This window comes from Lytechinus pictus, unplaced genomic scaffold (assembly GCF_037042905.1).
Source record: "Lytechinus pictus isolate F3 Inbred unplaced genomic scaffold, Lp3.0 scaffold_61, whole genome shotgun sequence".
NCBI classification, from domain to species: domain Eukaryota; kingdom Metazoa; phylum Echinodermata; class Echinoidea; order Temnopleuroida; family Toxopneustidae; genus Lytechinus; species Lytechinus pictus.
In genome coordinates this window covers 39,758-55,554 of record NW_026974181.1, presented here as the reverse complement: position 1 = coordinate 55,554, position 15,797 = coordinate 39,758, and the positions used below count along the sequence as shown (strand labels likewise).

At 34.2% G+C, this 15,797-nt stretch overlaps 1 protein-coding gene across 1 annotated transcript in view; it reads right to left on the bottom strand.

The window, feature by feature from the left end:
* LOC129282529 (uncharacterized) overlaps positions 1-1,534 on the bottom strand; it is a 74,590-nt gene extending 73,056 nt beyond the window's left edge. The window contains exon 1 of the mRNA XM_064115457.1: positions 1,161-1,534. The gene's annotated coding sequence lies outside the window, so the exon portion shown is untranslated. The remainder of the gene's footprint in view (positions 1-1,160) is intronic.
* Positions 1,535-15,797: the final 14,263 nt, after the last annotated feature.

Genomic DNA, 15,797 nt, shown 5'->3' with positions numbered 1-15,797 from the left:
GAGCTTCATGTCAAGTAATTGTATAATCTCATCCTGATTTGGAGTGTAATTACTAATCAGAAGGCTTTTAATGTTCATAACTATGAACTACAGCTAAGATATCAACATGCTAATGGAACAAAATGGGCTAACGCACACCCCTTCAAAAATATGATAGTGGTAATTCCATTACCATGTAATTCTGTTACCACAGTTACAGCAGAATTAGAAATGATATTTAAAAAATGTTGCTAAGTCTTTAGAAAGTCACATGAAATCAGAGAATTCAGAATTATATAAAATTCAAGTAAGGATTTAGTTCATAGGAAAAACTTTTTCAGTTTTATGGTAACGGAATTACATCCGTTTTGTAGTAGATTACAAAATTTTCTCTAAGCAATCTGAAAATACCCATGATAAAGACATTTGCTACTGGTAATTATTAAACCTTCACACACAAAATTAGATGACTTTGAACCAAAAATGTAAAACATTGTTTTAGATATCAAATTTATCCAAAATAATGTAAAATATATGTTCTCTAATTGAAAATGATCATCAAATTCAAAAGATTGTTCAGCAAAAACCCTTAAAGATATTTGAAAAAGGTTTTCAGTAGAGGCGCTGGTCCAAAAATTGGGATTGTCCCAGAAAACAAGGATATCTTCATAAACCAAGACGAATCATGTCTTGATAAATTGAGACTGTCCATGTTTATGGGGACTTTTTTTTTCACTTCCCCCTATGGGACAAAGACATCAATTACGGGAATTGAGAGTGCTAAAAATAGATTCAGTGACCTCAATTCCCCCCAGTTCACCGTCTATTTTACATGACTTACCTCTTCCAATAATCTTGTTATGAAACCTGATATGTTTACATTGACTAGCGCACTTGATTGGTGTCGGCACTTGACAGGTGAATGAACTTTACTAGATTTCTTGTGTGAAGAAATCTTTAAAAACTGAGACAGTCCCTGTTAACTGGGACGATCCCAATTTTCTGACCAGCGCCTCTACTGGTTTTCAGTTCCTTAAAATATAAGGTTTTGTGTAAAAAGGACACTCACATTCAGATGCATATTATTAATTTTGAAATTTACTGTTTTTACCCTCTCCCATACGGAATTGCCCAATTACTACATAGCAATTAATGGAAAAAGAACATGTCGATCATCTCACCTGCATCATGACCTGCAGCTGTAGTATTATCTGATCATTCTTCCCAGCTCAGTCGTAGCCGTAGGCCAACAACCTGACGTGATTCGTGAACTGTCTTGACGAAAGATGTCCAATTCAAAACTCGATTACTCCAGTCATGCCAGTAGATCTTGTTGTTTAAGTTAACGACTGATTCTGAACACTTAATCAACATCCAGCATTTTAATAGTGGATGTCTCCATGATGATGAAAACAATGACCACCAATGAACTGTCAGAGTTCGGAATAGATGAGGAAGAAGAGTTTGTACAGTACGCGCCCAATTACCAAAATGGACGATGTCGACAGACACTTCCTGTAACGCGTCACGTCACGGGGAATCCCCGAGAAAAACTGTTTCCTAATCGACATACAGATGGCACTATCTAAATCTATGGAAGATCCAAAAAAAAAAAAAAAAAAAAAAAAATCCCTTTTTTTCGGTTTTCGGGCATGTTGTATGTTAGTCAGCTAACTTTTTATCCGGAGGGGGGGGGGGCACTTCCATTGACCAGTGGATACCATGCATGAATTTGGTTTAAAAAAACACCCCTAAACATATATTTTCCATGTTCTGAAAATGCACCCCTTAACCAGTATTGGCGTGTGAAACCCTACCCTTATAACAAGTATAAAAAAATTATAATAAAAATAAACGGTACCCTTGACAAGCATTCCTTTACGGGTATGGTCCGGGCTGAAAACTTCACAAAAATCAGAAAACAATTAACAAAATTATTGTATTTTAAATTTTATCAATATTTTGTGAAAACATTTATATGCACACCGCCATGAATAATCATGAGGATGGCTGATGATGTCATATCCCCACTATCTTATTTTATTACATGGAATGATGAGGGACAGCGGAATAAGTTAGCTAGATACTCTGGACGAAAACAACCTGTATGTCAAACAAGGTCTCGACCGTTTCATATAACTGCCAGTGTGCCAATGACTCTAAACTGCCCTTTTTAAGAGAACTCTTTGATGAGTGTGACTTTATGCTAATTCAGGAGCATGGTCTCTATAAGTCTCAATTTGGGTGGTTTGATAACATAAGTAAAGAAAATGGAGTAGGGAAGCATGGTATGAGTGATATGAATGAAGAAAAGCAGTCAGCTGGAAGACCTTATGGTGGAACAGCTATTATTTGGAAGCATGGTCTAAATGTAAAAGTTGAACCAAAAATAACTGAATCAGATACAAAGAGACTATGTACAGTTATTGTTACGTTGGAAAATCAGAAACGTTTGTTGTTGAGTAGTATATATATGCCATGTGATGACAGATGCCAAAATGCCAATTTAGTAGAGTTCCAACAAGTACTGAATGAAATAGACATTTTAATGAATGAGTTAAATCCTGATTTTGCCTGCTTTGGAGGGGATTTTAATACAGATGTCTCTTCCAGTATAGCTGGAATATATGTTTGCTGATAAATTTGACGGGTTATATAACAGTGTATCTTTCAGTGTTATGGATATGGTAGATCTTAAAAATGATATTGATAACTCTGTTGATAATAAATGCAGATGCCACGAGTGTGTACAAGATGACCATATAATAACAGAAGAAGAGATATGTAATGCAATAGCTAAGTTGAATGGGTCTAAAAAAGACGATTTTAGTGGATTAATGTCTGACCACTTAATTCATGGTAAGAAGGTTATCAGTAAATATGTTGCTACGTTATTCACAGGGATGATCTGGCATGAAATGACACCTGACAGCATGCTTCGAAGTACAATGATTCCAATTCCGAAAGGACGTTGGGCTAATTTGGATGATTCGTGTAACTTTAGAGCAATTACGTTAAGTAGTATAATTGGAAAAGTGTTGGAGTTGGTGATTATGAAAAGAGAAATTAATAACCTGTGCACTAGTGAGTTGCAGTTTGGCTTCAAAGAAGGGCTGTCGACAACTATGTGTACCAGTATGGTAAAAGAGACGGTGTCATACTTTGTTCATGAGAAGAGTAATGTATATGGTCTTGTATTAGACGCAAGCAAAGCCTTTGATAGAGTTAATTTTGTTAAATTGTTTAAAACCATGTTATGTAAAGGAGTATGTCCCATGTTTTGTAAACTTCTATTGAATATGTATTTGGACCAAAAGATCCGTCTAAGATGGAACGGTGTTTATTCTGATTATTTTACTGTCTCTAATGGCGGAAAACAAGGTGGAATATTATCTCCCAGTCTATATTGTTTATATATTGATAGACTTCTGTCTAAACTCCAAGATAACGGTGAGGGTTGTTTTATGGGACAAGTATTTGCAGGTGCTTTCTCTTATGCTGATGACTGTCACCTAGTGTTGTTGCCCTCAACAGAATGATATTTATTTGTCAAGATTATGCTTCGGAATATGATATAAAATTCAATAGTGAAAAGAGCCAGCTTATCATATTTACATGTGATAGAAAAAAGGTAATGGACCCAAAGATTAAAGTCAGTGGTAATCCAGTTCAAGTTGTGGATAGAATTTGTCATCTTGGTCACATCATCAGTCAGGATATTTTTAGTGATGATGTTTCCAAACCTATAGGCGACTTTAATCGTCAGTGCAATATAGTTTTAAGCAATTTCAAACATGCCAAGTGTTATTTGCGTAATATTCTGTTTCAAAAATTTTGTTGTAGTTTTTATGGAACACAGTTATATGCACTATTTGACTCATCTTTGGATGCTTTATTTAGACACTGGAGAATAGCTGTTCGCAGAGTGTGGAAAGTTCCTTGGCAAACACACAATGTGTTTTTACCCTTTTTGGCCAAAACGATGGGCATAAAATTGTGGTTTCGTAGAAGATGCTTAAATTTTATCTTGTCATCTCTCAAGGCTGATAACTTTATTGTATCATATATAACAAAAATGAGTCAGTTTGGTTCATTCTCTGTGCTTGGAGGGAATATCAAATACTTGAATAGTAAATACATGATGGACCCTAGACAGGTAAATAGGCAGTGGAATAAGGTTCAATGCAACTTAGCTAATGTGGATCGCAAGGTTGAGCAAATTAGGGAACTCATTACAATGAGGGGTGCAAAGGATGTATCACATTTAACGGAAAGTGAATTGAAGGAACTGATTGCCTTTCTGTGCCTACAGGCATATTAATTCCTGGTCCTATTTTTTTTTTTTGAATGGATGTTTTTAAGTGTATTTTTTATATATTGAATATGTTTGTTCTGTAAATTGGAAAACATGTTTTTTATGTATATGTGCATTTTTATGCGAATAAAGAAGACTTTGAATTGAATTGAATTGAATCTGTTTCATTTTTTCATACATGAAGAGTTTTAGTTGCAAAAGGGGTTAGGTCCACTTTGGACCATTCCGAGAATGCAATATTGATGTGCTATGATGTACTACCCTATCATTTGAACATGGAACTAGGTATAAAGAAATCTACCTGTCATCAATTTTTCCTATATATATTTTTTTCAAATTATCATTGTGGACCTAGCCCCTTTTACAAGCAAACTGAAATGAATCCAATCTCTTTTGATTAAAAAAGTGATTTTTCTTTGCCACTTTCATTCACGTTTTCGTTTGAATTTCAGTTTTTTTTGGCATCATCAGAGCGACTAAAAATTAAGATGTTTAGAGAAAGAAAGCAATAAAATTTATTAAAAATAGACCTAACCCCATTTTGAAAAATGAGTTCTTAAGAAGAGTTTGGTTGCAAAAGGGATTAGGTCCATTCCATGAAAATCATTTTTTTTTAGTTCTCCCATATTGCAATATTCTTATGCGAAAACTGAATTTTCATGATACCCTACCATGAGAACATAAAATTGGCTATAAAAGAAATCTACCTGTCTTCATATTTTTAAGCTATTCTTTAAAAAAAAAAAATCTGTGTGGACCTAACCCCTTAGTGAAAAAAGTGATTTTTCTTTGCCATTTTAGTTCACTTTTTAATGGGAATGTCAACTTTTCTTTGGTATCATCCTATATAGATACTAAATATAAATTCAGATGATCAAATTTGGTGAGAAATTGACCTAACCCCTTTTGCAAGTGAGCTCTTCACATGTGTAAATGATGTGTCTCAATTATGATGAAATAAGTTGTGGATATTAATAACTAATGCACAACCCTAATTTCATATAAAGAACAAAAGAACAAGTGGGAATACGACATCATCAGCCCACCTAATGAATATTCATGAAGACATGCCCAAAACTGTTTCACCGGACTAATGCAAATATTTAAAATTCAATAACTTCGTTAATTGTTATCCGATTTTGTTCAAATTTTCAGCATTTTGCTTTGTGAATTTTACTCTTTTTTAATGAGGTATAAATATTTCCAGCCTAGACCATCCCTTTAATTTGATTCCCTTAACAAGTACAATATTTTAATTGTTCTGTCATGGACGTCGGCAATTGGCTTTACCTTTTTTATATCAGTACCATCCTTCTAACACACCTCGCTCAAATCGGACCCTAAATACACACTAAGAAATAAAGGTTCAAAATTGAACCCCGAAAGGTTGATGCAAAATCAGCACCCTATGGGTTCAAAAATTGAACCCTGCGGTTGGGGTTCATTTTTGCACCCTGCATTTCAAAACTGCACCCCTAGGGGTTCAATTTAAAATTTAGGGGTGCAGTTTTGAACCCGCAGGGTGCAAAAATGAACCTCAACCGCAGGGTTCAATTTTTGAACCCATAGGGTGCTGATTTTGCATCAACCTTTCGGGGTTCAATTTTGAAGCTTTATTTCTTAGTGTGTACGTAGTTTACATAAAAAAACACCCTGTATATACCATTTCAGTGAGTGTATTTATGCCCTCGGAAATTTGACCGTAAACACGTAGCTTTGCCAGTAAAAAATGTATATCTTTTCCAGTACTTTTAGCTTTTTGACACTCTTATTACGTTATGTACGTAACGTGCCCAATCTTGAAAAAAATATTTATTTATTTATTTCAAAATGATCCCTTTTACTTGTTTTTTGGTCGCGCATGGTATCGATTTGTCAATTTTTAGTGCCCCCTGGCCTTTTTATTGATGATTCCTATAACCATCTTGCTCATTACAAGGTGTACCACAGTTTAATTAAGGTTTGGGAGAGTAACATTAAGAAAGAGAGCAAGAACGAAAAAGAGAAATGAAAGAGGCGGAGTATTTCACTGCATAAACATGATAAAGCTGCAGGAACAACTGTATTTTTCCAGTAGATACGGTATAAAGGTATACCGGTAGTATTGAGAGTATAGAGGAATTGATGAATCGTGTGTTGTAGAGGTGGGAAAGTGAGATGGCTTGAATGAATTGATAGGATGAAGAAACAGAAAGAAATACACAAAGTGTGAGAAGATGAGATAAAAAGGGATGCTTCACAAAGAAAGGTTACAGTAGAGTTGATAGATCAGAGAATAATAAAAGAGAGAAAACAAAGAAAAATTAATGATTGAGGAAGGAAAACCAAAAATAATGAAACGAAAATTAGTTGCATTCAATATCGTGAATTACTGTCAATTTGTGTATTATATAATGGGCAAATTAACACACAAGAATAAAGCATTTGGTCAAAAAAATAAAAGAAAAAACAAATTGATATAAAAAAGAATAGAGATCATAATCATTGCTTGGTATTAAAAGACTAGTCTATCATTAATTAATTACAACGTGTTGAAATGCAGATATTGATAAATCGGGGTGTTCGAGTTCAGGCATGAAGAAATTGTCATGTTGGTGTCATCTTTTCCCTTCTGAAACGAAAATTATCCGTTATTACGAGATTCCCTGACGAACACCGACCCGACGTAAGAAGCACTTTCGGAATATTGTATATTTTTGGTCATCTTCTTCCAATTTTATTAAAAAAGTGAAATTTCCGTTAAATGATTACGGGCACTCTGTAAAAAATCACTATTAGATCGAACCGCTACTCAAGTTTATTTGTCGTTTTTTTAGAGTAGCACATTGATAGGTTGATTAGAACTAAGATTCCGAATGTCTAAAGGAACTTTCGTCAAATTCGCTTGTGATGGCACAATCCTGATTTCTCACATTTCACTTTTTTCAATTTGATATTGCTGACTGACCAAAGTGTATGAATATAATTGAAAATCTAACACTGATTCTAGAAATGGTAACTACTGAACTTCCTTTGCCAAATTGGGAAGATATAAAATGACTTTGGGACTGCTTTTTGACTGGCGGAAGAACTAGGGCTATTTTACTGTTTCAGTTGATAAATTTGATCCCATCATAGTTGTCTTCATAAATGTCGATTTATTTTCAAAATGAGCTGGCTACGATACCCTTCTCTGGTCAGTTAGGGAATGTCAGATATGATCCTATCTAATGGCAGTAAACACTCGACCCTCTAATTTCATGTTTATTTTTTATGAATTTTTCAAAAGTGCCATTTTAACACATTAAGTCTATGGGGAATGTTTTACGCGCGTGACGCCTATTAGGAAGGTCCACTTACATGACTTAGCTGAGATCTTGTGACCATTTTCTCCCAGAGCACACTTTTGGAAGATTGTAGAGTTGATTTTTTTATTTTGTTCAATTTTGCTATTTATTATGGATGGTAAAGTCTTAAAAAATATGTAAAATAATATTATATAAGTATTTTTGTATTTAAAAAAAATGTAAGACAAAAGCTAATAATGATTCTTGTAGTTAACATAGCAATGAAAATACATTGACTGATCTAGGAATAATCAATTTGTATTCTATTTGTTTTAGGACATAGTATGAATTTCATGAATTTTTGGATATTATCCAAAAATTCAAAATTTAGACATGTTAGATGAAGATCAGAATGGAAGTTTCAACGAAGCAAAATGACCCACAATATTGGCGAAATTAGAATAAGTAAAACATAAATAGTTCAGGGGTGGTATTCTGAGGTCATTTTATCTTTAAAATATTTTTTTGTGTTATCTGAGATAAAATTGATCTCAGAATACCACCCCTGGGGCCCGTTGCAGAAAGAGTTGCAATCAATCGCAACTCTAAAAAATCACGCGCAACTCTTTCTGCAACAGACCCATGTTCTTTCCCCTCTTTCATTTCTTTCTCTTCCTCCTTCCTAGTTATTTCTCCTCTCCCCTTCTCATTCTTTCTTCTTTTTCCCTTTTCTTCTCCTCTTGTCTGTCTGTCTCTGTCTCTCTCTCCCTCTCTTTTTTTTTTTTTTGGGGGGGGGCATCCATTACCATGGAAACCTTACCAGGGTACGATTTCATTTCATTTAGGTTTAATTTCCACAAATCCGTTATGTTACAAAACTTTGTTAACTTACATAACTAAGCTGAGCAACCATTACACACGTAGACTATATAAGTATAAATAGCAAGCATTCTTAATAAATACATATTAATACATGTTTAAGTATATAAAACGGAAAAGTGGAGGAAACCTTAGAAGCAGAATGCTTGTAGATTACTTTTTATATAACTACTTAATAATAATAATACACGTGACAACAATTTATCAATCAAATTACACCGACAAAAACAACAAAACACAGAAACGTGACAAAAAACAAAGAATTTCAGTGAGCACAGAGGTTCCCTATAGCCTGCAGGCACAGACCCTGATTGTATCTTTGATCAACAAGTGTGTCTCCATGCAAAGACTATAGCACTTAAAACTTGCTGTGTCAATTGAGCGAGAGGGCCTTCAGTACACAAGGCATGAGTAGGCTGCAATTCAGACCCTTTACTCGAGTGAAGGGTTTGCCCAGCAGACAAGAGGTTCCCACCCGTGGTTTTATCGCCTCAATCCCCACTTTTCGCTGGAGAACGCATACGGTACGCATATTTACGACGGTAGTTGATTTTGGAAGAGACTTTTGGGCCCGTCGTAAAAGACTGTCCTGCAATTTAAATTGTGTGACATGAGGATTTTGTTTAGCTTTCGCATCTGCAACGGAAACATCAATCTGCTGTTCGTGTGCAAAATACTATGGTAACTTCCGATTTAGGACGACTTTCCAGAGCCGCATTTGGTTCCTCCCAGAACTCGAGAGGCCGCCCGGGGGCCGGGGACCACTTCTATTTACGAGATACCCGGCGCGACCATGCGTAAAAAGGGAAAGAGTGGGCAAGTACGTTATGTATAGGCCAAAATGTAACGTCATAAGGGTGTCAAAAACGATGTTTGAAATACTGAAAAAAAAAGAGAAAACATTTCCAATACCTGTAGGGTTCACAAGCCAAATACTTGTTAAAGGATGCATTTTCATAATCTGTAAAAGACTTGATTACCTTGTTTAGGGTGCTTTTCAAAACCCCATGGTCGCGCCTGGTATCAACTCGTCAATGGAAGTGGTCCCCCGAAAATTGGAATCTAATCCTCCATTTCGGGGGAAAGAAAAACATAATGCCCATTACATTGTGTGCAATAGAGGCATATCGTTTGTGTAGGAGGAGCAGGTAAAAGAAAAAAAACCCCGCAAATTCGGATGGGGTTCAGACGGATAGGCCTATTGCATATTCTGTGTACATATCAGCGCATGCGAAATGGTTTAGCTGGAGAGGTGATCTGACGCATGGAATCAATTGCCAGTGATCCACTAATAATCCACATTAGATGCAACATCGATTCAACGGAATGTAATGATTTTTATCTAAATCTGAATTCAGTAAGTTTTTCCTCACTCGACATGTACTCGATTTGTTTGAAAAACCAATTTCTTATCCATGTCACAATCTACATTTCGCATGTCTCCAGCCAGCTGGAGTCATGATAGTCATGATAGTACAGGCCCGCCGCGAGCAGGTATATGTTATGATAACCAGGGGCCCGTTGCAGAAAGAGTTGCGTTTAAACGCAAGCCAAAAAATCAATCGCAAGTCCAAAATGCGCGCTGTTGATTGGTTGAAAATCAAGTTACGCCTATTTTTTTTAGAGTTGCGATTGATTGCAACTCTTTCTGCAACGGGCCCCTGTACGTCGTACATGCATGAAAGCGGGATTTCAACAATTTGGAATGGCATATGCTATGGTATCGCATGAAAGAATTTTGCACATCAAAAGCAGATCTATCAGGGCCTGTAACACAAAGCTTGGCAATGATTGTAGAACAGTTTTCTACGTTCGATTCTATATTGACTATAATGTACAATCAATCTTAGAAATCGAGTCTATGATTAATCGTTAACTTTTGTGGTACCGGACCCTAATGTCGCGTTCCAGAGGTTTGCGAAAACTCGCTATTGACGATAGTAGACTTTGAGAAATTATTGCTTTACCATTTACTTCCCACCCGGAAAAAACCTTTACAAGAATCGACAGTAATTTACGTTTAAATTGTAATATTGGAGAAGACATTAATCATGCATTTTTTTTCTACAGTGACTTAAATAAATCACTTTTTATTTTCGGTAAATATTTGATTAAAAAAGACTTCCATACTGGAATTGAAATCAAAATGAGTTATGTATTAACATTGGAAAATACTGATTTAGATTTGATAATATTCGTTGCATTATAAAGTATTTATAAATTGATTTTGGGGAGAAACTCACTTGGTTTTCTATAAAAGAAATTGCAGTCGTGTTTTCTTATTTAAAAGAGAGATTGAAAAAAGGATAAAACTAATTAACATAGACAAAGAAAAGAAAAGAATTTACCAAACTGTTTGTTATATTATATTTACTTGTATAATTAAAAAAATATGATTTACTTAAAACATGATTGATAAAATTGTTATTCCTTTAGAATTATCGCTCACCAATGGTATTTTTCTTGACAAAATGAAAAGTTATGCCTATATATAAAAAAGAGATCCATCTTACATTAGTAACTATAGGCCTATATACCTATTACCATCTTTTCCTAAAATTCCAGAAAAAAATAATTTACAGTCGAACAATGAAATTCATAAGAAGTTTTAGGATCTTATCCGATTTGCAATTTGGATTGAGTAAGTGACAGGCACAGCAATACATGCAATTCTATACTTTATAAATCACATAGCCACTGTTGTCGACAACAATCTTCTCACACAGTCGAGATATTTCTAGACCAGCGATCATGAAATATTGTTATAAAAATTATCACATTATAGAGTTACGGGAAGGGCCTTGGATCGTGGTAAAGAAGTTATCTAACAGGAAGAAAGCATTTTGTTTCAATAAATTATTCTAATTTTGATTACAACGTACCACGGGGTTCAATTCTTGGCCCGTTATTGTTTATTTTGTTCATAAATGATTTTCATATAATTCTTTACAACTCCTTAAGTTTGTATTTTTCAAGTTTTTTTTTTTTTGTCTCACAATAATCCAGATACCCTTTTAAACACAACAAACACCGAACTATAACTTGCATCTACGATTGGATTTGTTGTCACAAACTTTCTTTGAATGTTAAAAAAAACAGACTGTATGATTTTTAGAAATTCAATTTCAGCCTTACCTGAACAACTCTCCCTTAATAACAATTCAATCAATCTAGTCAAATCAACGAAATTTCTTGATTGATTCATAGATTCATGAACACAACCTATTACATTGTGTAAATCTTTATCTACAAACGTTTATGTCATCATTTCCAAAAAAGAGAAATCCTTTCCTTCAAATATTTTAATTTATTCATATAATACAACCATACTCCCTTATATGAACTATGGGATATTAGCTTGAGGTAACCACTCTGGAATTTATTTTGACTACTGCTAATACAAAAGCGTATATATTAAGAATCATACTTCACAAAGATAATATTAGCACACACAGACGAACTTTGTTTACTCTAATAAAATTTTGAAAATAAATGTCGTCACCTTCGTCTTGGCTGTTTTATGTATCAATTAAATTGCGGTGAATCATTAAACAGTTATTAATGTGCAAGGTGAATTAAGTCACGATAAGGCTAAAATTGCAAATGAGTTTAATCGTTATTTTACAACTGTGGCCGACAAGTTAGTTTGTAAATTACCAGTAAATACAAACAAATTTCATGCAGAAAGTGACCAATTTCAAAAGTTTTATGAAGAAAAGGGTATTTCAAAAGGTAGTTTTCATTTTTCCCCTGTTACAGAAAAATTTGTTTTAGATGAACTAAATAGGTTGAAAATATCAAAAAGTACTGGTTTAGATATGATACCTGCAAGATTTTTAAAAGATGGGGCAAGAAATTTGTACAAACCTTTGAATTATGTTATTAATTTATCTCTTATGTCTTCTACCTTTCCTGATGATATGAAATTCGCAAAAGTTACCCCGCTACATAAAAAGAAAGATAAAACTGACGTTAGTAATTATAGGCCAATAAGTGTATTAAGTGTAGTGTCGAAGATTTTGGAAAAATCTGTTCATGCTCAAGTGGAGAAATACTTCCAAGAAACCAACCTAATATATAAATTTCAGTCCGGCTTTCGTAACGGATATTCCACTGAAACTTGTTTAATACATTTAACAGATTTTATCAGGAATGAAATTGGTTGGAATGGTTCTCCTAGACTTACAAAAAGCCTTTGATACTGTGAATCATAGCATACTTTTAAAGAAATTAGAAGTGATGGGTTTAGACTCTGCATGTGTGACATGGTTTAGATCATATTTATCTAACCGTCATCAGGTAGTTACCATGCAGACGGTTCTTTCTGATTCACTGCCTATTAAATGCGGAGTCCCTCAAGGAAGCATTTTAGGCCCCATTCTTTTTATGTCTTACATCAATGATATGTGTACTTGTATTAACGAATCTAAATTAATTTTATATGCTGATGATAGTGTCTTGCTATATTCAGATACAAATCCCAAGATAATTGATAAAAAACTTAGTGCTGATTTGGCTAATTGCATCGAATGGATGTCTGACAACAAGCTTAGTTTACACGTTGGGAAAACGGAAAGCATTTTATTTTGTTCTAAACGAAAGTTAAGATATACACACGATTTCAAGGTTTCATATAATAATCAGGTAATTGAAAGAAAAGATTCAGTAAGATATTTGGGAATTAATTTAACAAGTAACCTATCATGGACGGGTCTGGTAGACTCAATCGCCAAAATGGCTAATTCACGCTTGAAATTTTTGTATAGATATCAAACCTGTTTGAATATGAAGTCTAGACGTATTTTATGCTTTGCGTTAATACAATGTTTATTCGACTATGCTAATGCGGCTTGGTACGGTAGTCTGGGTGTTACGGATAAGAAAAAGCTAAGAATAATTCAAAATAAAATTGTGAGATATATAAATGTTTTAGGACCAAGAGCACATGTCGGATATAATGAACTTGAAAAGGCAGGATCGCTTCATGTAGATCACAGGTCACAACAATTAGTATTACACCACGTGCATAAAATATTCTATTCGGATAAATTAGATCATTATATAGCAAATAATTTCACCCGGGTATCAAATATCCATAGGTACGATACTCGAAATAGTAATTTTAATTTCGTATTACCAAAACGTGAAGGACATATTGGAAACACTTTTTATTTTAATGGCATCCAATCTTGGAATGCTCTTCCTGATAAAATTCTTTTGTCAATTTAAGAGTGCATTAAAAAATCACCTAAAACTGGAAACTGCCCGAGAACAGCATTACCAGTAAAATAACACATTTTGTACAGTTGGTTTCTAGTATTGTAGATAATGTATACATTAGGGTATGTTAAAATATAATCTTGTTTCACATATTAGGAAGATTATTGTTTGCTTCAGATGTTTGCAAATTATATGACTGATGGATATGTTTGTATGTATTTTTTTCCCCCCCATATTCCAGTACTTGTCGTAGTTTATATTTTTTGTTACAATATGTTAATGTTTTATACTAACTATAGGACCCCATTGGAAATAAGCCTTTCGGCTTTCATGGGCTATCCTGTCAAGGTATTTCCTCAATTTCATTGTAATCTCCTGTGATATTCTTGACGAATAAAATCAATCAATCAATCAATCAATCGCAAACCCTACTACAAAAATGATCATCAGGACAGAAAGAGTTGCGTTTAAACGCAAGCCAAAAAATCAATCGCAAGTAACAAATGCGCGCTGTTGATTGGTTGAAAATCAAGTTGCGCATGATTTTTAGAGTTGCAATTGATTGCAACTCTTTCTGCAACGGGCCCCAGATATGGATCTATTGTACATTACAATTATCATCATTTCATCTTCCTATGTTGAGAACATCATTCCATTTAAACAGAAAAATATCATTTACATGCATACTGGTCCTCATTTATTCAATTTTCTGGATGAGTCTATCAAGAACTCACCAAGCTTATTTGCATTCAAACGCAAACTCAAACTTAACCAAATTAATCATTGCAGTCTAAAAACTTAAATGCATGATGTTTTTCTTGTCCGTCTTAAAGGACAAGTTCACCCCAACGAAAACTTGATTTGAATAAAAAGAGAAAAATTCAACAAGCATAACACTGAAAATTTCATCAAAATCGGATGTAAAATAAGAAAGTTATGGCATTTTAAAGTTTCGCTTCATTTCACAAATTAAACATTTATTTGCACATCTCGGTCGGTATGCAAATGAGGAACTGATGACATCACTCACTCACTGTTTCTTTTGTATTTTGTGATATGAAATATGAAATATTTTTATTTTCTCGTCATTGTCATGTGAAATGAAGTTTCATTCCTCCCTGAACACGTGGAATTCCATTATTTTAACATTTTGTGCTTCAGGCAAGGAGATCCTAATCGCCAAATTCGTAAAAATTGAAATATTGTATAATTCAAACAATAAAAAACAAAAGAAATAGTGAGTGAGTGACATCATCGACTCTCTCATTTGGATGTAACTGGCTCGCTCAAATAACTATTTTGTTAAAAATAAGTGAAACTTTGAAATGTCATAACTTATCTGATTTTGATGAAATTTTCAGCATTGTGCTTGCCTGATTTTTCTCTATTGATTCAAATCAACATTTTTTCTGAGGTGGAATTTAAGTGTTGTCCTGTTCTGTGTTGTATAGTGTATCCTTTGTCATTCGTTCTATTTTAATTTCAATTATGAACAATGATACCATTGTGTTAGTTATAGGGAACCTGTTTCACAAGCTTTCATCCACATTTTTTAAGGTATATGACCATTACCAATTATATGACTACTTTCACGGATGTATTGTGTTGTTTTATTTCTATGTAGTATCAATTTGTACAGAATGATTCTGAGGTATTAAAATTATTTACTTTGCTGTTATTGTTGATATATAATGACATGTAATGAAAATATCTTATCATTGATTTTGAAGCTAACTTAATCCAAGTGTTTTATTCTAGAACTGAGGGAGCGTCCCCTTGCCCCTCTCCACCCATACCCTTAAATACGCATATTCCGGGGGGGGGGGAGCACTTACATTGACGAGTGGATACCATGCGCGACCAAAAAAAAAACACGTAAAAAGGATGTCTTTTTCAAGATAGGGCATGTTACGTACGTAACGTAATAAAGGGTGTCAAAAACCACTAAAATAGTGAAAAAATGTATCTATTTCGCTAGGGAAGCTACATGTTTAGGGTCAGATTTGCGAGGGTATAAACAAATAAGACTAAAATGTTTTATAAAGGATGTACTCTTTGCCCCAACAGTCAACACTGCCTGTTTAGAGTACGATTTGGGCGAGGTGTGGGAGGTGGGATCGTACTATTTGTATGAAGGA